The sequence below is a fragment of the Mandrillus leucophaeus genome, unplaced genomic scaffold (genome assembly GCF_000951045.1).
Source record: "Mandrillus leucophaeus isolate KB7577 unplaced genomic scaffold, Mleu.le_1.0 Scaffold40, whole genome shotgun sequence".
Taxonomy (NCBI): Eukaryota; Metazoa; Chordata; class Mammalia; order Primates; family Cercopithecidae; genus Mandrillus; species Mandrillus leucophaeus.
The window spans coordinates 3,118,725-3,142,458 of record NW_012104254.1 but is presented as its reverse complement, the minus strand read 5'-3'; positions in this window follow the sequence as shown (position 1 = coordinate 3,142,458).

Genomic DNA, 23,734 nt, shown 5'->3' with positions numbered 1-23,734 from the left:
GAGAGAAAGGTGATTGGATGTTTCAGATGGAGGTAAAGGAAATAAACAATACTGTTTGGTTCAAAGATTGAACCAAGTTTGAAAGAAAAAAACTGGGGGAATACCTGAACAGTAAATACCTGAACAGTAAACCATGAAATTAATTTGATTAGTGAACTACTGTTTGGCACCTCTATCTCTCCTCCTGAAACATTCCAACCTCTTCCAGTACAGTGAAAATAGACCTTAAAGTTGTATCTAAATATGTCAATTTCCAATCAAGATATAGCATTGACTTAGAAAAGTAAGTGATAAGTAATAATATTCTGAAATGTTAACAGGAGTTGCATTTTGATTACTATTAAATGTGAAGGTTGGCAAAGCTAACTTCCTACCTGTTATACTTTGGAGCCAATTGTTCCCTAAAGGCTCAGTCCATTTCGGAGTCTGATACCCACCAGGACTCTACTCTTTATGAATCATGCGAAAGCAGGTGTATGTTTCAGAGGAAGGTAAAAGAAATGGAAACAATCCTGTTTGGTTCCAGATTTCCCTAGAGAAAATGTTTGCCTGATCATTTAAAGGTGGAAAAAAAGCATACTATTCTGCTACATTTAAAGAAAGAATAAGAAAGCATAAAAATATCCTCTTAGGTGTCTCATAATTTTTTCCCCTGGTTTTAGGATTGCTTGCGAAACCCTTAGATAAAAAATGGAATTCTCTTAGAATGCTTATCAAAGATTTAAAATTACACAATTTCAACAATGACAAAAAAAAAACTCCCTAAATTTAGTACAAGTTTCACAACAGGGAAAAATCCAATTGGTAGCAGAAAGTAAATAGGTTTCTTTTCATTAAACTAGTGTTAATAGTAGTTATGATACACTCTATACTCTCTTTTGGTTATGCAATTTGCATTCTTGCTGAAATTTAGTAAATTTTTCTACATGAAAGTTGTAAATTTTAGTTCATTTAAGAAAACTAAATTCCAGAAACTGCCAAATGCCAGATATTGATCTCTCTACATTTCTCTGCATTCTACACTCTCAGCAAAATGAAGTTATTTCCAGTTCTCTCTCATAGCCATTTGACAGTCCTATTTCGTCTGCATGGACCTCTCTTCCATCCTTCTTCATCTAGCTAATTCACATTCTTTCAGGATGCCTTCCCCACATACCCTGACCTTCTGCCTATGTGGGATTGGCTCCTTCTACACGGTTCTGTCTTCCTCCAACCAAGAATGTACCCATCTCTTGTGTTATATTCCCTCCAGAGAGCAAATTCTGTCATCCTTAACTTCCTGCCACTTGCAAAGACTTTTCAACAGTTAGTACATTAGTTAACAAATGTCTCTCCCATTAGCTTAAAATATATTGGTCCTTTTCACAGAGCACACCCCGCCACCTCACCTGCGAGAGCTTTGCCAACTCCTCCAATCAAGTTGTTTAGTGTCCCCGTGCTTTTGGAACTGTTCTCTCCATGACCTTTAGCCCTATTCAACACTAAACCCATTAACTGGTTTATCTCACAGATGTCCCCAAATTAGAATACTTTTTCTGGTCATGGATTTTTCTGGGGAGGGGTGCAAAAAATCAAGAGCAGATTTTGTAGCCTGACTCAGAGATTACTTTGATTGCTTTACTTGGCATTGACTTGCTCCTTGAGTTCCAGTCAAATACTTCATTAATGAGTTCATCCAAATGGCTGGTTTATGAAGATGGCAGTATTGGGGAGCTTGGGGGTACAGAAGAAGAGGTGGCAGCTTCCCTCAGAACTCTGAATAGGAAAAAGTCTTCTCTTATTCACCACTCTCTTCATGGCACATGCTGGGGGCCCTGCCCCACGCACAGCCTGTACTGAAAGTCTAGGGGTTGAACCATGTTTTTATAACATTAATTCTGTGAGGGGAAAAATGATCCAGGGTTTAAATAATTGACTTCTAAATTTACTTCTGGAACCCAGTCTGCTGCCTGTATAGAAATGGAATAGAATGGAATGGCATGGAACGGAATGAAGAGGGATGGGCTAGGATAGGCAAGGTTAGGACAGGATAATATAGGATAGGAAATGACTCCAGTATTTGCATCAAAAGTGAACTGTTAGGGTTCCTCAAGGAGCAGCAGTATAAGAAATAGATTTTATAAACCACCACTTTTAGGTAGCACTAACATCTGAAGCATGTTGCTAAGTTCTTAGCGCCTTGAGCACAATAGACCCTTAATGTAAAGTTGTTGTCATAGACAATCAATAGGCACTATAAAAGGCAGTGCAGAGTCCCCTAAGTACCAGTGTATATCCTATCTACAGTTCCTTTGCCTGGGAACACTAGTGGAAATCAGAGAGTGAAGAAGCAATGTTCAAGCAAATGGAGCGGAGTTTTAAAGAAGGCAGCCCAGAAATGTCTGATCTAGAAGGGTCTCTGCCATTGCCCCTTTCCCTCTCCCCTGGATCCTCTCTGGGTGGTCTTTTCCAGTTGCCTCCTCTGTACTAAGAATCTATAGCTTCATCCCAAACTTCCATCCTTCTCCCATATTTATGGTTATCAGCACCCTCCCTGAGCTCCCTTGTTAGGGCAGCAGCGTAACTGGCATTGCTTTGCCATCCTGATCTCTCCCTCCTCTGTTCATCCCATTTTCAATCTGGCACAGTGTTCTGATGACTTCACCTCCTTCGAATCTCTTAAACCCCAAATGATTGCCTCGTGAGGCACTTAGCCATGTAACAGCAGGTCCTGGCTTCTATCCTCCAGAAGTCGCTTTCCTTTGGTATATTTAAGAGAAGGTGGTTCCTTTCATATCACTTTGGAGTCAGTCGACCTTGCTGCCTGTTTCTCAGCTATTGCCTGGCTCCTAACTTGCTCCTGTCCCTGCCTGGGGCCTCTGCTCACATTCTGCTGGTCACTCCTGAGTTTCCAGAACCTGTGACTTTCCTAGACATGCTGGCCCAGCGGAGGGGTGATGCCTAAAACCTGAATACCCGCCTCATCTTCTCATCCCAAGCCCACACATTGCCCATAATTTCGTTCCCCAAAGCACTACTCACACCAGCCAATGTTTATAACAGATTGTTACTGAAGACTTTGGAATAATGAAAGGATGGATGACACATTCAGCACAGGTCAGCAAACAACTCAAAATTATACAAGTTACCATTTGTCTGTGAGCTTACCCCTGCTCCAGGGAACTTCTGACTCCATCACAGCCAACACACAGCATTCTTAGGGCCCCATCCCCTTCTTTATACTGACCACAGCCCAGTCTCCCACTGCTCCCCTGTGTTTTAGGGTCTTCACAAAACTCATCTTTCAGTGCCAGAAGAAAAGAAATCATTCTTGTGATTTTATTGTGTGAACAATTTAATTAGACTGTTTCCTGAAGGGGTCTACCCTTTCTAGTTGATGAAGTGCCCCAGAACCCTAGAAAGAGACACTGCTGCAGTCATTTCTTCTTTAAAGTAATATCTTTGTTTTCTTTTTCTGCATGTCTTTCTTCTCGATTCTTCCAGCCCCTGAGTCAGTCCAGGTTCTCATTAATGTCACCACTTGGCTGGCTTGCCTGTCTCCCATTTCATTTCACTGAGCCCCCCTCGCTGTCCCATCTCCCACTCTGACACCAGATTCATCTTTCAAAGTCTAACAGGTCATTTCCTTGTTCTAAATCTTCAACAGTTCCAGCTCCATTGCAGAAACATCTTAGCCTGCATGGCCCCTGAGTCTGTGACTGGGTCCTGGAAGCCCTTGACTTCACTCTTATTAAGGTCCTGATCATTTCCCTAACAGGTCACAGGTACACCTGCTTGAATTTTCACGTGCCCTCAAGAGCTCCATCTCATCCTTCAAAATTCAGCTCAACCCTCACTTTCTTTGTCAAATGCTCCCAGGTCCTCATCAGGATTAGCAGTTCTGCTTTTCTGCAGGGCCATTGCTCACCTCTATTAGTTTCTAGCAAATGGCTTAGACCAATTTGTTTATGTTCCTGCCTTATTTACAACACACTTTACTCCCAAGAGGAAGACTCTGCCTTTTCCCCCTTGGATACCCTGTGTCCTGCACTGCACTTACCATAAAATGAACAAATGTTTGCTGGGTTAAATAATTGATTTATTTATGAATAAATAACATGGAAGAGTCTGGAAACATGAAGGAGAGTTATAATTGACCAATTTGATTCCCTTTGTCAGACTCCACACAGCTAGAGGATGGGAACAAGAAGGACTTGTCATTTGGTCCTTCTAGAGAAGCTGGAAGAAAGAAAAAAAATAGACAAAAAGGACTTATCCTGATATATCTCTATACTCATTCCCCAATAGAAGGAATCTGAGACAAGCTGGACTCAGAATTCTTTGTCTAAAGAAGAAGTCTGCTTGGAACACTTTGAATAGGCTAAATAAAATTTGCAGAATATGGATGAGTAGTTCCTTACAGCCCATGTGCAAAGCAGCTTTGTGATTCTTAAAACCAATCAGTGAACGTGTTTGATTAGCATAAAAAGAGAGCAGGAACTGCAGTATCTTTCTTTTTTTTTTTTAAGACATTCACTGAGAGTAGCTATAGATGCTACCAAGCCCCTGATGCTGCTGTCATGAAGAGCAGCCTTGGTGCTTTCAGGTGTGTGCCATCAACACACACACACAGGCACACAGAGGGGTGGGAGGAAAGAGAAAGATTAAAAGCAAGTAAATGGAAACAGGGAATTAAAAAAAAAACAACAAACTCTGATTCAAAAAGCACATTCTGGACATTTTGCCTCATCTGCCACACAAGGTGACTGATAGAGAGATGGGTGGTGTGGACACTGGGGTGTCAGTTCCTAGGGACTATTTGGAAGCTAGTCCCAGGGAACGAGAAAGCCAGAGTCGGGGGACAGGAAGGGGGTGACAATGGCAAAGGGTGATGAACACTACCTTAATGGCTTGACGCTTTCCTGAATCACCAAATTTTCCTATTTTCTAGCATTTTCTGGCCTTGTAAAATCCCCAATGGTGAGAATACGATATTGCAAAGCATAACAAATCGATCAAGCACCCAGCACGAGGACCGCTCCATGAGTTTAAGGCCCTAATGGCTGCCTCACAACAAAACACTCATTTAAACAGAGCACATGAGTCATAGCCAACTAACAAAAGAACCACCCATCTGTGCACATTGAGGAGAAAGAAGCTCACTGGAGAGCGCTGATGTGGACTGAAGCCTTGTCATAGGGCTTTCACTACAAGTGGAGCTGAAGCCCAGTGTCATCAACTCTAACTCAAATTTCCAGAGTTGAGGTTATTCCACAATGTTCTAAAGCCAGGCAGAGGCAGGTGGTGGTGCCAAGCTTTAAATTCGGTCTAAAGGCCGTCCAGCCAGGGCTTGTGTGCCAATGGTACCACACTGAAATGATAATCCTGTTGGCCAGGACTCTCAACCTACTTCCACATCATGTATTAAAACATTCTGATGACTACCACGTAATTCATCTAGATTGATTACAAGAACTATAACAATGTCTGTTACTCATGTATAAAATGTTGCAATGCTTAACTCAGCAATAATAATATCCAACAATTATTAAACACTTGCTTTAGGCCAGAAGTTGAGCTAAGTGCTTTTACATGTTTGACCTCTATTAATTCTCAGAACAACACTAGGAAGTGGTTTCTATTTTATTATTATCCCCACTTTACAGAATGAAAAATTAAGGGTTGAGAGGCCCATTCATTATCTCTTATTCAAGGTCATCACTCTTACCCAAGGTCACATAGTCAGTGAAGAAGGAGGGATTTGGACTTTAGAGATCACACACATAACCTCCATAGCATTGGTTAAAGGAGATGGAACCTGGGCTTTGAGTATCCTAGAGTTTTAATCCCCAGCCAGTGTGGTAAGTTCTTGTATACACAGGGTAAGGTCAATAGTACACAGCTCTTGCCTACAGGAATCTTGCATTCTGGGTTCACTCTGGTATTCTATTCTAGAAAGCAGAGGGGCAGTAGAAAGTTGAGCCTGAAATTCAGCAATGGAGCCATGTGAACTTAAAATGAAATGATCTCTGGTTTACTACATCCTGGTGCCACATTAAAAGTGCTGTTGCTCACTGAAGAAAACGTTATCCACGTGTTTCTGATTCATTTACACTTAAGTCATCCCAGTCTTGGTCTGAATGCATATGGGGCTTCTAAAAGGCTTTTTAACTTTCCAAGAGCCTTTTAACTTTGTCTTTCTTCAAGTTATGCCAAGAGTAAATGGAACTAGACTGTCTTAAAATTTTTAACTTAGAAACCAAAATGTCTGAAGAGGCCAAAAAGGGCATTCTCAGCTCTAGAAGGGACACTTCCCAGGCTGTAAGTGTAAGAGCTTGAAGAATTTAACTAATGAATCAGCCCTTTTAGAGTTCAAACTCAGAAAGTACTTGTCTGAAAACCTTCATGTATAGATCATGTTTGAGCTCTTTTTCCCCTCTAAGTAGCTATCACAAATTCTTCACAGCATATAGGAGTAATGATCAACTGAGGTTTCAGTCAGGCTTTTCATCATCCAACCTGAAGTATGTTGAATGCATGCCTCATGTACTGAGAGAGACAAAGTAGATAGGTGTGACAAAGTAGATAGGTGTGACAAAGTAGATAGGAGCACAGAACTAGAAGATAAAGAGCTAAGAAGTTGAGCTAAGATCAAGAAAAATCCACCAAACTCTGTTGCGATGGTTGGCCTCCAAACACCCCAGTCACCTCGGGACAGTGCACTCTAGTTGCTTTATGTGTCATATTCCTGGGCATCCAGGTGGCCTGAGGCTTTCCACTCAGGACATCAGGCCCTTTCAGTTTAACACAAGCAACTGAGTAGCCTGAAAAAGCCATTGTGATCCCAGAAGGCTAAAGCAATGTAAAATCTGTGGGCTTCGTGTTTGCAGAAGTTCTGGTGAGGTGCTCTCTGTGGATGGCCAAAGTTAAAATATCTTTGGCCAGGTGCGGTGGCTCACACCTGTAATTCCAGCACTTTGGGAGGCTGCGGCAGGTGGATGGTTTGAGTCCAGGAGTTGGAGACCAGCCTGGGCAACATAGCAAAACCCCATCTCTACAAAAAAATTACAAAAATTAGCCAGGCATAGTGGCATGCACCTGTAGTCTGGGAGGTCAAGGCAGCAGTGAGCTGAGATCAGGCCACTGTTCACCAGCCTGGGAGACAGAGTGAGATCCCACCTCAAAACAAACAAATAATCAAACAAACAAACAAAACAATGTATTTAACATGTCCTTTGTGTGGAAGAATAATTCTAAATGTTTTTATTACTATGACAAGGGGGTCTCCAGAGATCAAGGCCTCCTGAGAGGGTGGATTTGGGTTGACCTTTTTAATGAGAAGGCATATGGCTGGATGTATGTTTTGTAAACAATTAACAACTTAGGTGGTGATTACAGCAGGGAGCGGGCAGCTCTCAAGGGTTCTGACAGCTTCTAAGCACATAAAGCACCATTACAACAATACTAGCTCTGGAGAGGGAAAGAGCATAGGTGTCACCTGGGATGCGAAGGCATTGCTGCTTTTCATGTTCATTTGATTTTTTTTCTGGATATATAAAAAAAGTGAAGTCTTAAAATTATTTTCAAAAGTAAATTCTTTTAAAGAAACATATTTTTCTACTAGAATGAAATTCAAACCACTTTTTATTACAGGCAGCTCCGGAAAAAAAAAAAAAAAAAAAAGAAAACAACTCATTCACCACACTAATCTTTCTTTTAAACTGGCAGGTATTTGAATGGTAAAAATGGTCCCCAGCTGGAGCTTCCAGAATTAACTCCTTTTTGGCCAGCCTTACTTCCCTTTGGAATCAATATGGAGTGAAAACAGACTGATGCTAAACCCAAAGAATCATTGTTCCCTGAACAATAAAATAAAAACAGTAGGGAAAAGTGAAGATCGATAGCTTACTGCATACTCCAAACAGGATTTCCTAGGTTCTTTTCCCTTCAGATTCCTGAGGCTTAAAAAATACAATTTCTCTTTCAAAGAACTGTTTAAGAAATGTTAAGCAACCCTTCTAGTGTTCTAAATGGGAAATCCAATACCATGTGGCAAACTTTTTGGAGATATTTCTACATGAGATGATCGCTAGAAGGGAATCCATAGCTTATAGCCAGACTAACATGTGAGTGGGCAAATTACTTTATGTCTCTTGTATTTGTTATCTGTTGTTGTGAAACAAATTATCACAAACTTAGAAGCTTAAAATTATTATTTTAATAATAATAGCACTTATTAATTCAGTTTCTGTGGGTGAGGAATCCAGTCCAGCTTAGCTGGGTCTTTTGTTTCAAGGTGTCTCTCAAGGCTGCAATCAAAGCATCAGCCAGAGCTAGGGTCTCATCTGAAGGCTCAACTGGGGAAGCATCCACTTCCAAGCTCACTTTTGTAGTTGTTGGCAGAATTTCACTTCTTTAAGGGCTGCTGGACTAAATGTCTCAGTATCTATAACTACATGTTCACAACTTAAAATCTATAGGCTTGTGGTTGCAGGGATCTTGTTGAGACTGTCTTTGTGAGTGGCAGTGGTTAAAAAGTCTCTAAAATGTTCTTCTGCATGAAAAAATATAATTGTATTCCTTGACACATGAACCTCCCCAACATGGCAATTTGCTTCATCAATGCTGGCAAGGGGAGAGAATCAGCTAGCAAGGTAGAAGTCACAATCCTTTGTAGCCTAACCACAGAAGTGATATCCTATCACCTTTGCCATATTCTGTTGATTTTGAGCATGTCACTAGGCCAGCCCACATTCTAGGGGAGGAATTACACAGGACATAAATACCAGGAGATGGAGATAACTGGGGGTTATCTTAGAATCTGTCTACCACATCTCTGTAATCTAATTATCTCATCTGTAAAATGGGAATAGTGATCCCTACTTTATCAAATTATTGATAAAATGTATAAAATTATTTGTTTATTCATATAAAGAGATTAGAAGAGTGCCTGACACATAGCAAATGCTCAATAAATGTAAGCTCCGGCTATTGTTTGTTTGATATTTATTTTTCCTACTATTTGATTGTTACGTGCTAGAAGTCATGCTCTTCTAGCTTCCTATTGGCTTTCTCCATACACAAAAATAAACAGTGTGGGGAAGTCACCAAGGCATGGCAGCCCAAGCTCACTGGCATAAATACACCCAAACTGGAATCCAGCTTCCTCCACCTTATCCCATTACCAATCTAACAACTCCGGAGTGTCAGGTAAAATGAAAGGAGGTAGGGAGGAGAAAAGAGGCTTTCTGGTTCAGACAGAAGAGATAATTAATGCCTCATGACCTAAATCTAGATCTCCTACAGCTACTCCCTCAAAAGCCAACTTTATTTATTGACTCTAACCTTCAAAGAACATCATCAACTTTTTAATTCTCAATATTATTCTGATCATAAGTTTATCAAACATAACCAGAATTACATGACCTATGGGCCCCAGCACTGTCTTTGTCTACAGTGCATTTAGGAGACATGTCTTGCTGCTTTAGCCTCTGCATGGGAAAAGAGTGGTATATTTGGTGCTGATGTGCTTCTTTTACGAAAATCCACTGCACAAAGGTCCACTCTTTAAATCTGGGAAATTAAGAGTGTTTACACACAAAACAAACACACAGTTATTTCCCTTTGCTGAAGGATTCACCTTCAGCTTCCCTCACGGAGTGTACTCCTTTAAACATTTATGTGTTTAAAGATTAGATCAGTGACTTAAGGGAAAGAAGCCAAAAATTCAAGAGTTGGGCACTTATACAAGTGATGATCAGATATTAAGTAATCTCTAAAGTCATGACATAAAAGGAAAGAGTCTTCTTTTGTACACAAATCCATACGGGAAGTTTATCCTACTCTATTTTTCTGCACACACCGTAAAATCCTAAAGGAAAACAAACCATGTTCCGGGCACTTTTGAAACCCTGGCACCTTGCAAAATGCCAGACACAAGGCAGACCTTCCAGATGTGCTTGTTGAGTAACTAAATGATGGAGTGCCTAACTGATTGATTGTCAGACTGATTATTGACTGACTGATGTTGTCAGAAAGGTCAAAACTCTGCTTTTAAATAATATCACTTTAACAAATGTAAACATATTTATTAGCTGATCAATAAAGACACGTTTCAGCAAGTGGCGTTGGAACAACTGGTCATCCATCCATATGCAAACGAACAAACCTGAAGCTCAGCCTCACATCTTATACAAACTAACTCAAAATGTACCGTAGGTCTGAAGGTGAAATATAAAACTATTCGAAGAAAATAAAGAAAATCTTTGTGGCTTGGGGTTAGTTGAAGAATTCTCAGAAATGTTAAGAAAAACATGATTTATAAAGTGGATAAATTAGACTTCATTATGATTTAAAACTCTTGTTCACTGCAAGTCATTGTTAAAATGAAAAGACAAGTGATTAACTGGTAGAAAATATTTGCAAATAACATATCTGACAAATAACTTGTATTCAGAATATGCAAAGGATTCAAAAATTCAACAATATGAAAACAAACCAATTAAAAATTGGGCAAAGGATTTGAAAATAGACTTCACCAAAGAAGATATAAGTACATGAAACAATAGTTCAACATTATCAGCCATTAAGAAATGCAAATGAAAGTCATGGCTAAAATTAAAAATACTGACAATACCACCATCTATTAGAATGGTTAAAATGTAAAACACTGACAATACCAAGTGCTAGTGAGCATAGGGAATAACTGGAACACTCATACATTGCTGGTGGGAATCCAAAATGACAGTGCCAATCTGGAAAACAGTTAGATAGCTTCTCACAAAGTTAAATATACGCCCACCATAAAACCTAGCAGTCCTACTCCTATTTACCTTAGAGAAAATAAAACTTATATTGACAGAAAAACCTATATACAAATATTTCTAGCAGCTGTATTTGTAATTGCCAAAAATCAGAAACAACCCAAATGTCCTTTCACAGAGGAATAGTTAAACAAACTGTAGTACATACCAATGATAAATTATTCCTCAGAAATAAAATAAAACTATGGATACATGCAACAACTTGAATAAATCACAAAGGCATTATGCTGTATGAAAAAGTACAGTTTCAAAACGTTACATACTGTACAAGTTTATTTACATGACATTCATTAAAGGACAATAGTGATTCTGTAGCCTATAGAGGAGACTACAGTGATGGAGAAAAACTCAATGATTGCCAAGTGATGGCGTGAGGTGAGGGTGTGACCAGAGCCCAAGGGAAGATTTTGGTATGATGAACTGTTGTGTAATTCTGGGTAGTGGTAACACAAATTTATTTATGTATTTAATTCATAGAACTATACACCAAAAAGAAAAAAAGAAAAAAAAAAGTCAGTTTTACTATATAATTTTAAAATTAAAAACTTAATAATAAAGATGGGTGTATCTGGATTTACATAGACAAACTTCACAGCCTGATCTACTTCATGACGACTTCGTGTATGAAATTAAAGAGTTCCAGTTTTAAAAAGCATGTGGCTAGCAGCTCCTGATACAATCTGTCCCAGATTCACTTTAAAATACATAAGAAAACAGAGAAAAATGGTAAAACTCACCACAACACTGAGAACAAGGACGACCAGCATCAGTGGCAGAACCTGAAAAGATTTTCCCTATGACTAAGGGAAATGGGTTGAGCAATGAAATTTGGGGCCCTCTGTGTAAGTACATCTCAAAATAGGTGGGGAGATCTTTCATCTAGTTCTATTATTTCCTGGTCATATCTACTCAAACAAGAAAACTGAGAAGCTATTTATCTGCCGCGTTTGTGAACTACTTGACAGCCAGAGTGCTGTTCCAGTCTCATCATTGCCAGTCAGATACCACAACCTTCAAAAATTAACTACTTGGCAATGAGGTAGCCAGTAGGACTGGTATATGTCATCAGGACAGAGGCAGGTGTGGGAAGGACCTAGAAGTTCAACCTGGGGATTTTGATGTTCCTTGACACTGTTCACAGTGTCAGAGAATCAGACAAAGAGATGAGGAGAGAAGCCCATCTTATTTTAGGAGAACTGTACTAGATGAGCAGGTTGGTCTCTGGAAACTGTGCATGTCTTAGAGGTCAGATCCATGATAGATGTGAGAGGTGCACATGACCAATACCCTCCAGATGCAATAGTGAGGCAATGGCTGAGGTTGCCTTACTTGTATCCTTGGCTCCATCATTTACTATGCTGTGTGACTTGGGAAAAAGTTATCTACCCTTTCCGTGCCTTCGATTCATCATACATACAGGTTGGTGCAAAAGTAATTGAAGTTTTACCATAAAAAGTAATGGCCAAAACTGCAATTACTTTTGCACCAACCTAATACAAAGGGATAAATAGTGTCTATCTCATGATAAGGATTAACTCCTTATCTCATGATATTTAGTCAATATACTAAGCTTGTCATCATGAATATTCCATCACTTTGTACTATTTTCTCCCACAGATCTCTTTTTTCTACCTGTTCTTCTTTAAATGAGAAGAGATTGATTTAGAGAAGGTGTGTGAAAATAATTCCAAACATCTATATGATACAGTGCTACACCAAGCATCTCATAATCAAACTACTGAAAAAGAGTGATAAAAAGAAGATCTTAAAAGCAGTCAAAAAGACCGAAAAAAAAAAAAAGGACACAGTTCACACAAAGGAACAAACATAAGAATTATAGCATACTTCTTGTCAGAAATGGCCAGAAGAGAAAAAAACAATATTTTTTAAGGGATGGGGAAAAGAATCAACTTTGAATTCTGTAACCAGCAAAAATATCTTTCAAAAATTAAGATGAAATACAGACTTTTTCAGACAAACAAATCTGAGAGGATTTATTGACGTCAGGTTTCTAAGGTCCAAAGAGCTTCCTTTAACAAGAAGTGTTCATCAAGCAAAACAATACAAAATAAATTTTAAAAAAGCAACAAATGGAAATTTGAATCTACAAAGTGTTGAAGAATGTTTGAGTGGGAAATATGTGGACAAACATGAAAGACCTTTTTTCGAATTTGTAATCTCTTTAACACGTAATTAACTTTCAAAACAAAAATAACAATGTATTGTGAGTTTTAAAATGTATATAGAATTAAAGTGGATGACAACAATAGAACCAAGGGCAGGAAAAGAGAAATGGAAGTATATTGTTGTAGGAACCCTATACTACATGTGATGTGGTATAATATTATTTGAAGATAGATTGTGATAAGTTAAAGATATATAATGTACCCCTTAGAACAACCAATACAAAAATAAAATAAAAGCATATAGCTGATAAGACCATCATGAAGATAAAATGAATATAATAAAAAGTAATCCAAAAGAAGGCAGGAAAAGGAAAAAAAGAATAAAACAAATAGTAAGCAGCAGCTTTGAATCCAACATTTCAATAATTACATTAAATGTAAATAATCTATAAACACTCCAATTACAAACTAAAAATTGGATAAAAAGCAAGACCCAACTCTATGCCATCTAAAGAAAGCAATTTTAAATATAAATACAAATTAAACATATAAGAATGGAAATGACATACCAAGCAAATACTAATCAAAAAGAGAAGTGGCCACATTAATATCAGACAAAGTAGACTTCAGAACAAGGAATACTCATAGAGATAAAGAGGGGCATTTTATAATGATGAGAGGGTTAATACATCAAGTTCACATAACAAACCTAAATGTATATTCACCTAATAACAGGGCTTCAAAATACATGAAACAAAATGATTGAAATGGAAGAAAAAACAGACAGGTCCACAATTGTAGCATACAGTCAGTATTCAGCATATGGTAGCTATTATAATTATTATTAACATTATCATCCATTTCTGACATTCCCAAAACAAGATTCAAGACAGGAATGCCCATCATATCACAATTATTTAACAGTTTCATGAAGTCTATCCAAAATATCACGAGAAAAACAAAAATAAGAGGCCTAAGCTGTTGGAATAGAGGAGATAAATTACCATTATTTCTAGTTGATGTGATTATATGTTTAGTAACTAAAAACAAAACAAAACCAAGAAAAGCAAAATAACTAAGAGGTATTAGAATAATAGGGCCCAATGAGGGAGACTATTTGAAACTAATTACATTTCAACAACTTCATGTATGGTATCAGTAACTAATTATAAATTACAAATAAAAAAGAAGATTCTATTCACAAAAACAATGAAAAATTTTAAATTCCCCCCCAAAAATCATAAGCCCTCTATGAAAAAAATTAAAATCTTTTTTTATTTTTTTTTTGAGACGAAGTCTCGCTCTGTCGCCCAGGCTGGAGTGCAGTGGCCGGATCTCAGCTCACTGCAAGCTCCGCCTCCCAGGTTCACGCCATTCTCCGGCCTCAGCCTCCTGAGTAGCTGGGACTACAGGCGCCCGCCACCTCGCCCGGCTAGTTTTTTTGTATTTTTTTAGTAAAGACGGGGTTTCACCGTGTTAACCAGGATAGTCTCGATCTCCTGACCCAGTGATCCGCCCGTCTCGGCCTCCCAAAGTGCTGGGATTACAGGCTTGAGCCACCGCGCCCGGCCTAAAAAATTAAAATCTTTCTTGGGAACATTTCTTTTTAAGAGTGAACATTGATGGTGACTAGAGTGATGAATCTTCATGTCTTCCTACAAACCTAGTTCAAGTCTGGATCTTGAATTCTTATAAAAACATATGGAGGCTCATAACTCCCTCATTGCCTTGCAGGAAGCTTCTAGCATTTGAAGAGAGACGCGGAAAAACCCATTCATTCGTGCATCCAGCAGCCAAAAAAGTTCCTAACACATAATAAGTATTCAAATAATATTGGATGGATGGGTGGGTGGTTGGATGAATGAAACAAATGAATGAATCTCTAAACAACTTCCCAAACTGTGCTCATCTCTCTTATATCTGACTTGGGTTCAAAGCAAATGTAGAGTTCTGGATCCAGAGAAAGTTCATGACAACTGACTTAATCCATCCTGTACTTGATTCAAGGGCAATTCTAGGATCACCCAGGTCTCTCCAGACAAGAATAAATTGAAATAGACACAGATTTTTTTCCCTTATGGTTGAAGGAGGGAGTTGTAACAACTTTCACTTCAGTTATTCAACACAGTATTTATTGAGGATTTATTTTGTTATTAGATACTGGAAACACAGCAGGAAATGCTTCTCCTCTCTTGGGGCTTCCATTCACGTATGCAGAAATAGACATTCAACTAGCAAATAAATAAAAATAAATAAATAAACCAAATACTTACAGATAGTAAAACATACCGTGTAGACACTAGTAAGGTAATGAAATCTAACTAGAAATTTAATTTAGCAACATGTTTTCTTCCCTGACTGATCCTCAAGCTTGTGCCTGTAACCAGTGTTTTTTTTTTTTCTCCTTAATGTTTCTGGGCAAGTTACTAATATTTTCTATTAGTGGGCAAGTTTCTGGGCAAGTTTTCTAATTTCTGGGCAAGTTACTAATATTTTTTATGAAGGAGCCATCTCAGACTATTGTTTTTTCTTCTTTATGGGTATCATTAAATAACTCCCAAAAATTCTGAAAGCATCCTGGAGCAGCCTGACATTTCTAATTCACCAAGAATATATAGGTAGTTTATTCATATACAGGGGTGTGTAGGTTTTATAATTAGGAAACCAAGGAAGAATGCCATCAGCTCACTCGGTGTGTTGCTGTCCATTCACTCACAGCACCGAGAGCAGTCAGCCAGATGGGTGGGAACCAATGTACTGTTTCTGCTATCCAGAGCACCTCACCAAGATTTCACATAACCTCTGACTAATACAGCAATATTGATTACTTTTAAGAAAATTTCTTCTAAATCGCCCTGGAAGACGCTCTCTCGTTTAACCAAATGGTGTTGATTAAAAGGTTGAAACGAATGCTAAGTGAGCTGTTTTGTTTACTAGCGGAAACAATTATTTATTCAGCCCTCGCCTTTCGTCTCCATAAATTAATGCTCTTTTCTCTGTGCTTCATTGACGGCTGGTGAATTACGTAACTTTTTTTGTAAGAAATTAGATAAAGTAGTCTCGAGACTTCTTATAACAAGTCATTATAAAGAATGGCAAGTTAACGATTTGATTTAAAATGTTCTCAGTCTAGGTTGCCTAAGTTCAGATGTTTTAGCCTTTAAATCAATTATCTGAAACCAAATTATATTTGTACGTACATGGTTATTCCAAAGAAATTAAGTCATTTTAGCATTTCCTTTAATAAGAAAGTGATTTTAGGACATTATAGAAATACATCATTTCAATAATCAGCTTTCTACTGCCAGTACTACTGACTTCAAGATAGTGCCATTTCACCCTGACATCACAAATGAAAATAAACATATATTTGATTAATTCACATAGTCTGCCTATTTCACAATAGGGGTGTATGTATATTAAGACAGTTTAAAAGTCAGACCTTAGCACTGCGCAGTTATTTAAAAAAAATCAATGAAAACCAAATGCCTCACAGTAGCTCACAATTAAACCAAAAACCCACTTGTGCCCTTTTTCCCACAAAAGGGGCATTTTTAAATGTAAATTGTTCAATACTCTAATTGCTCCAAGAGCACTTCTGATTAGCAATCTTAATCATGTTCTAGCGCCTTTTCATCCCAATTCCCAGGATTTTGTTCCTATGTGTCAGCATGACTCAAGGGAAAGTCCAAACCCTGGTCCCACCAGACTGATACAACCTAGATTATAAACCGAGTGGTTCTCAGCTCCAGGCCATCCCGTCTCACTTGACCCCTGTCTGCTCAGAGCAGGAAACCAGCTCGGCTTCCCTTGGCAGTAAGGGAATGAAGTGCATCGATTGTTCGTGATTATTAGCTGGAGTGGGATGAGCCTCCTCCTTATTATGCAGATTAGCGGAGCTCTCAGTCCCAGCATATTGTGCAGATGCGGGCTAGCAGCTGCTCCTACAGATGGCAAGTACACAACTCCATTAGGATGGATCTATTGTCTGCTCCTGGCTTGCGTAGAAGCTGAGGCAGACTGGGCAAAGAGAAATTGTTACACGGTGGGAAGTAAAGGCGCACACACTCTTAAAAATCTGCACCCAGGAGACTCTTTACACAGCAGGGCCAACAGCACTCAAATTAGAAATCTACCCTAAATAAGGACTTTTTTTATGTCACAATTAAGCTTGTGTATTTTTTAGAGCAGATTAACCATTAAAATTGAGTAGTATAATTCAAATTTTGCAATGCCATGCTATTAAATATTCAGATTATAAACAAATCCTAAGAGATTCATTCAGAAATCTGCACTACATTCAGTTCTTCAGGAATCTTGTGTTTAGTTAGTTCCCTTTAAAGAGGCAAGTTTATTTTCCATAGCATCAAAATGTGATAAGAAACTAAGCTGCCCTTCTTAAAGTGTTTGCTTTAGGATAGTTTGTCCTTTTAGAGTTATTGTTTATTCTAAAGAGCATCAAAGCAGTTAATTCAAGTTTGTCTGCATCAAAAGTATGCATATAAGAATCCCTTCTGAATAAATATCATTTAAATCATTAGCAACTAAATTACATTGTCTGCTGCATAATTTTGGATGTGGTGTAAAATAATTTGACTGCCAACTAATTGAAGAGATTAAGTTGGGTAAAGGATAGGTTTTTGTTTTGTTTTATTTCATTATAGCTAAAGTTTGTCTAGATCTTCCCCTAAAATTTAACAATGAAAAAGACCACTGGCTAAGAGAGAGTCTAAAGGAACAGGAACTTTTAGAAAAATGGGAGGCAACTGACAGAATGTTACAAGGAGTATAACTCAAACTTCTTACCAAAATAAACATAACTCTATTAAGTATGTTCTTTAAAAGTTCAAAAGAGTCAAGTTTAGAGGTGAGTGCACAATAGAAAAAGAAAGTGATGACCTACTCAGTTACTCAGTCTAACTAATGTAGACAGGCAAATAAAATAATTTAAAAGCACATCAAGGCCTGGTGTGTTGGCTCACGCCTGTAATCCCAATACATTGTGAGACCGAGGTGGTCAGATCACCTGAGGTCAGAAGTTCAAGACCTGCCTGGCCAACATGGTGAAACGCCATCTCTACTAAAAATACAAAAATTAGCCAGGTGTGGTGATGTGCACCTGTAATCCCAGTTACTCGGGAGGCTGAGGCACTTGAACCCAGGAGGCAGAGGTTGCAGTGAGCCGAGATCGCGCCACTGCACTCCAGCCTGGACGACAGAGCAAGACTCCATCTCAGAAAAAAAAGAAAAGAAAAGAAATGCAATGTGTGAATGTAAACATCAGTGTTACATGAGAAAAGATTCTACTCCAAATTGCCCGATTCTGACAGAATTAGCACTTTTCAGGGCTTTGTAGGGAAACAGAATCAAAGAAAAAAAAAAACTTGTCTCCATTCTCCAGAATGAACCATAGAGTAAGTGGCCAGTGGCTGAAAGAAGCACCAGGATTGGACCGGACAGGTTACAGATGGTCTGGTGGGGAGGATATGGCCCTGGAACTTACACTGGATGTCTGTAAGATCAAAAATAACCGAAAGCAGATGCACTTCAGGAGATAAAGTGTTAAATAGAACATCCTCAAAAGGCAACTAAGAGTTAGGAAAGTGGAACCCCTGTACCCAAGGTTGAAAACAGATTCCTCTTCCAAAGAGGATTCAAGCCTTTGTGGAAAGATCGCCTAAATATAGCCAAGATCAACAAAATCACAAAACTTCAAGAAGTCCAACTTCAGAGAGAGAAGACCACCAGAGAGAACACAGCAGAAATAAGCTCTGTGACTGCATTAATCAGAAATTCAACAACACACTGAGAACACACAATTACAAAATAGTAAACTTAAAACAGATTGAAATTATGATTTTGTAAACTGAATGTCTTGTCAATACATAACATTTAAACCTAAAGCTCAAATCGTCTTGTGAATCCATTTCAGTCCAACACATCTTTTTTAAAAAGGAAGCTCCTTGAGTCTAATAACTTGTTATATTCCATGTACTGCTGCGTCCACAGCACACTGTACAATCTCTTACATGGATTAGAGTAGGCACTCAATAAAGGGCTGATGAGTGAATGTGTCCACATATTAAATAGTGCACATGGAATAACAGACTAAGTAATTACATCACAACATCATAAGTCAAAAATTCAACTACATACCATACAGAGTTGGTAGGGAAGATTTTACTGGGGAGTTGGGAGCCACCAAAAACTTTTGACAGAATTTTAAGAGTGATCAAAAGAGGAATTCACATTCTGAGGAAAAGCAACAGAATATGCAAAGGCACAGTGTGTGAAACATTAGCACAACTGCAATAGTGCCTCATGGCCAAAAAACTCAGCCTACCATAGCTGGGGAGAATAGCGGATGCAGGCAGAGGATACACACCAGGAGAGAAGGAAGCCAGGGCCAGGTCATAAGCAGCCTTGACTATGTCATGCCAAAAAGGAGGCTGAACTGTAATACGGCATAAAGAGTTTTAAGCAGAAGGGAGACACAGTCAGATTTGACTTAAATTTTCTGGGTTACATAAATAGAGTCCATTTAATGATCTATTACAAACCCTTTAAATAGATTTGCTGTCTTTTCTGGCAATTGACAGCCCTTGGTTCCAGCCTTCTGTCTGTGGTCTGACCTTTCGTGGGACATCACCAAACCTAAGAGCACTTTTTCCTCCCTCTAGACAAATCTGGCTGTCATTTCTGGATGTTGAATTCCACACTCAATGCAGTGCCCCTTTGCCTACAAGAGACAGCAGTGTTCCTTGACTTCCTTTCCCCTCAAACTGAGGCTGCTTGAATGCAAGTCATTGATTGATCAACATTTTGACCACATTAAGGGTAGTTGTAGACTCCTTCCAGTTTCAGGAGTTCACAGATGAATTTTAATTGTGTTAGCAAAACTTTGCTACTGATTTGCTCTTTATAGTAGCTTTTGTTGCTGACTTCAAATTCTCCTGGGGGCCTCTGCTCGAACTTTTTGTATCACCCGGTACCCTTTCCATTCCCCATTTTTATTTGTCAAAATTCTTCCAGCCCCATGACATACATTTAATCACATTCATTCTTGTTTTATAGTTGGATTTAAACATATCAATCTCCTCCATGGATTGCAACCCTTGAGGGCAGGAACCAGAAGTGATTCATCTTTGATCCCACTCACATCCAAAATAGTAGATAAGATAGTAAATGAGAATAAATGAAATAGCATATGTGAAATCCCTGTGTACAATGCAAATTACTGTGAAAGCTGTAGTTCTTATTAAATAGTTTCTGTCTCTCTCTCTCTCTTTCACACACACACACACACACACACACACACACACAGCAAAGGAATTATTTATTTTTCAATGGAATTTTCTAGCCATCCTTAGTGTCCACCCACAAGAACACTGGGGGTCCTTCCTATCTCCCTTGGTCATTCTCCTCCCCAGTATTCCTCTTGTTTGTTTGTTTGTTTTTACCCATCTGTCCTCATCCAAGGACCTTGGCTAACAGTCTGCCCCAGTCAGAGTAGAGGGCATGTGTATTTGGCCCATGGATTGCCTTTATGGTTGCATCTGTGTGTCTGTGTGTGTGTGTGTGTGTGTGTGTATGCACACATAAGTACATCAGCACATTAAAATTCATAAAAAACACCCCATTTGGGGCTTCTGTTGAAACATGGTAACATAAGCTGGAGCTGAGTTGGGGCTGCCCTGTTGATGTAAGTTCACCCTTTCCAGTTTGGCAACTATCTCTTCCTATGATCCCCCTGATACCCAGTCAGGAGTCCACTGTCATTTATCAATATGCTCATGCTGTTATTAATTTTTTTAACAATAGAGGTATATTTCTTTGATTCTATATCTCTACCAAAAGTGGGAAAAAGAAAGACTGAGAAAGCTGCATGATTTTTCTTACATTAGGCCTGCTGTATTTATTTATGTTACTTTACGTGGCCCCTGGTACATTCCATTTTTACACCCCCAATACAGAGTGTCAGTATCAATGACCATGTAAGCAAGGAAGCAGGACCACTATAAGTGATCTGGAACCAGGACTTACTATGCAATGGAGGTAGCTGGGGAAGAAGTTTATGGAAATCTAGTGGTAAGCCTGAAGCCAACTGCTATAGGTAAGCCGGGCAGCAGTTGGGAAGAAACCTGGACAGAAAGCAATGAAGAAAAAGACAAATTAGAACCTGTGAGGACAAACCAGAGCCTCCATTTGTCTCTCATCATCTCTAACCTGATGCAAGAGACTTGGAAAAGAAGCTGTTGCCCTTCACCATGATGCTGCACATGTGCCTCATCTAAGACTCACAGAAGCTGAAGGAAGAGGTCTAGCAGCAGCTGCAGGAGCTGTGAGCTCAGCCTTTTGCAAGCCAGGTGAGTCAGTATATATAATAGATCAGTGATATTGTCAGGAAGCCTAGTGCCAGAAGGGAGCCTGGAGTCCTATGCAGATTTTCAGAGCTAATGTCTGCTACTTCACTTCTGCCTCCCAGATCTGGAGTAAATTTCTCTTGTGGCCAACCTTGACCCAGAACCATACACAGAAGGGAATTCTGGGAAATGTAGTTCCACCTTAGCTAAATGACAGTACAAAATCACTACATCTATTGATATAGTTTGGGCAGGTCAATTATCACAGCATGCAGAATGAATAAGTCTTTGCTGCACTTCATCTTAAAAAATCTAACCTAATAACAGAAGAAAAATCAAAGATAGCTTAGAGAATGTAAGGATATCTCTTCTTTTGGTTGAGTTTTTATTGATACATAATATTTGTACATATTTATGGGGTACATGTGATATTTTGTGACATGCATACAACGTGTAATGATCAAGTCAGGATATTTAAGGTATCCACCACCTAGTACTTATCATTTCTATGTGTTCGGAGCATTTCAATTTCTCTCTTCTAGATATTTTGAAATATACAATACATTGTTGTGAACTATAGTCACACTGCCCTTCCATTGAACATTAGAACTTATTCCTTCGATCTAACTGTATGTTTGTACACGTTAATCAACCTCTCTTCATCCCTGCACATACACCTGCAATAACCACACCTCCTTCCCAGCTTCTGGTATCTATCATTCTACTCTCTTCCTCCATGAGATCAACTTTTATAGTTCCCACACATGAGTGAGAATATGACTATTTGTCTTTTTGTGCCTGGCTTATTTCACTGAACATGTTGACCTCCAGTTCCATCTGTGTTGCAACAAATGACATGATTTTCTTCTTTTTTATGGACAAATGGTATTTCATTGTGTATATATGCCACATTTTCTTTACCCATTTGTCTGTTGATGGACACTTAGGTTGATTCCATATCTTTGCTGTTGTGAATACTGCTGCAATAAACATCCAATGCAGGTATCCCTTTGGTGTACTGATTTTTTTTTCCTTTGAATAAATACCCAGTAGTGGGATTGCTGGATTGTATGATAGTTCTATTTTTAGGTTTTTAAAAAATCTTCATGCTGTTTTCCATGGTGGCTGTACTAATTTACATTCACACTAACAGTAAATACGAGTTCCCCTTTCTCCACATCCTCACTAACATCTGTTATTTTTTTGTCTTTTTAATGATAGCCAAGAATGTATGGATATATCTTGGCTGTTACATTTCACTACCATGACCAGCTCTCAATGCAGTGCCTTGCATGAAGTAAATGTCTAATGTATTTTAGTGAATTACATCAGGCAGTCCTGGTGACCCAGTTTAAAAAAAAATCTAAGATGAGATTCATAGTAGGGAAAATAATAGCATTATCATAACACATCTTTTGGTTCTATTATTTCATTGTTCAAGAAAAGACTATGCTTTTGACAGAGTAAATTATGGTTTTTGTGTATAAATATTATGTCTAGATTTCACAAGTTTTTCATTTTAAACATAAAAATGACCTTTACTTTGTATAGCACATCCTGATTAAGAAATAAGAAATAAATTCCCAATTAATGAAATCATTAATATTAATAACAGAGATATAAACTGTATTAGTCCATTTTCATGCTGCTGACAAAGACATACCCAAGACTGGGAAGAAAAAGAGGTTTAATGGACTTATAGTTCCACATAGCTGGGGAGGCCTCACAGTCATGGCAGAAGGCAAGTGGGAGCAAGTCATGTCTTACATGGATGGCAGCAGTCAAAGAGAGAGCTTGTGCAGAGAAACTCCTTATTATAAAACCAACAGGTCTTATAAGACTTATTCACTATCACGAGAACAGCACAGGAAAGACCTGCCCCTATGATTCAATTATCTCCCACTGGGTCCCTCCCACAACACATGGGAATTATGGGAGATATAAGATAAGATTTGGGTGGGGACACAAAGCCAAACCATATCATAAGCAAAGGGCAATTAATAAATATGTTGTGGAGATTACTGTCAGGTGTTTAATCTGTAATAGATATATGAAAATGTTACAAATTTCTTGCAAATTAGTAAAAGTAAATAGGAAATAAACAAAAAATGTTAACAAATTAACGGGAAAACTAAACCTTCATTTCTTCAAATAACCAAAAAGCTTCAATAAGTCATATATATTTTTCTTAATAAGTAATATTGAAAAAAACACATAAAAATAAATTGGCCTACATATTGCCACCTACGAATTTATCTTCATTGGATAAATTGCTTTTTTCTTCGCCAGTTTTCACAGTTTAATCTCTAAAATAAATCCCTTATCCCATGTCAAGTGGGTCCACTTCCCTGATCAAACCCTCACTGATACAGATGTTCAGTAACAGGGGTCTCAAAATCAGATGCATCCCCCGTCTCTACTAAAAATACAAAAATTAGCCAGC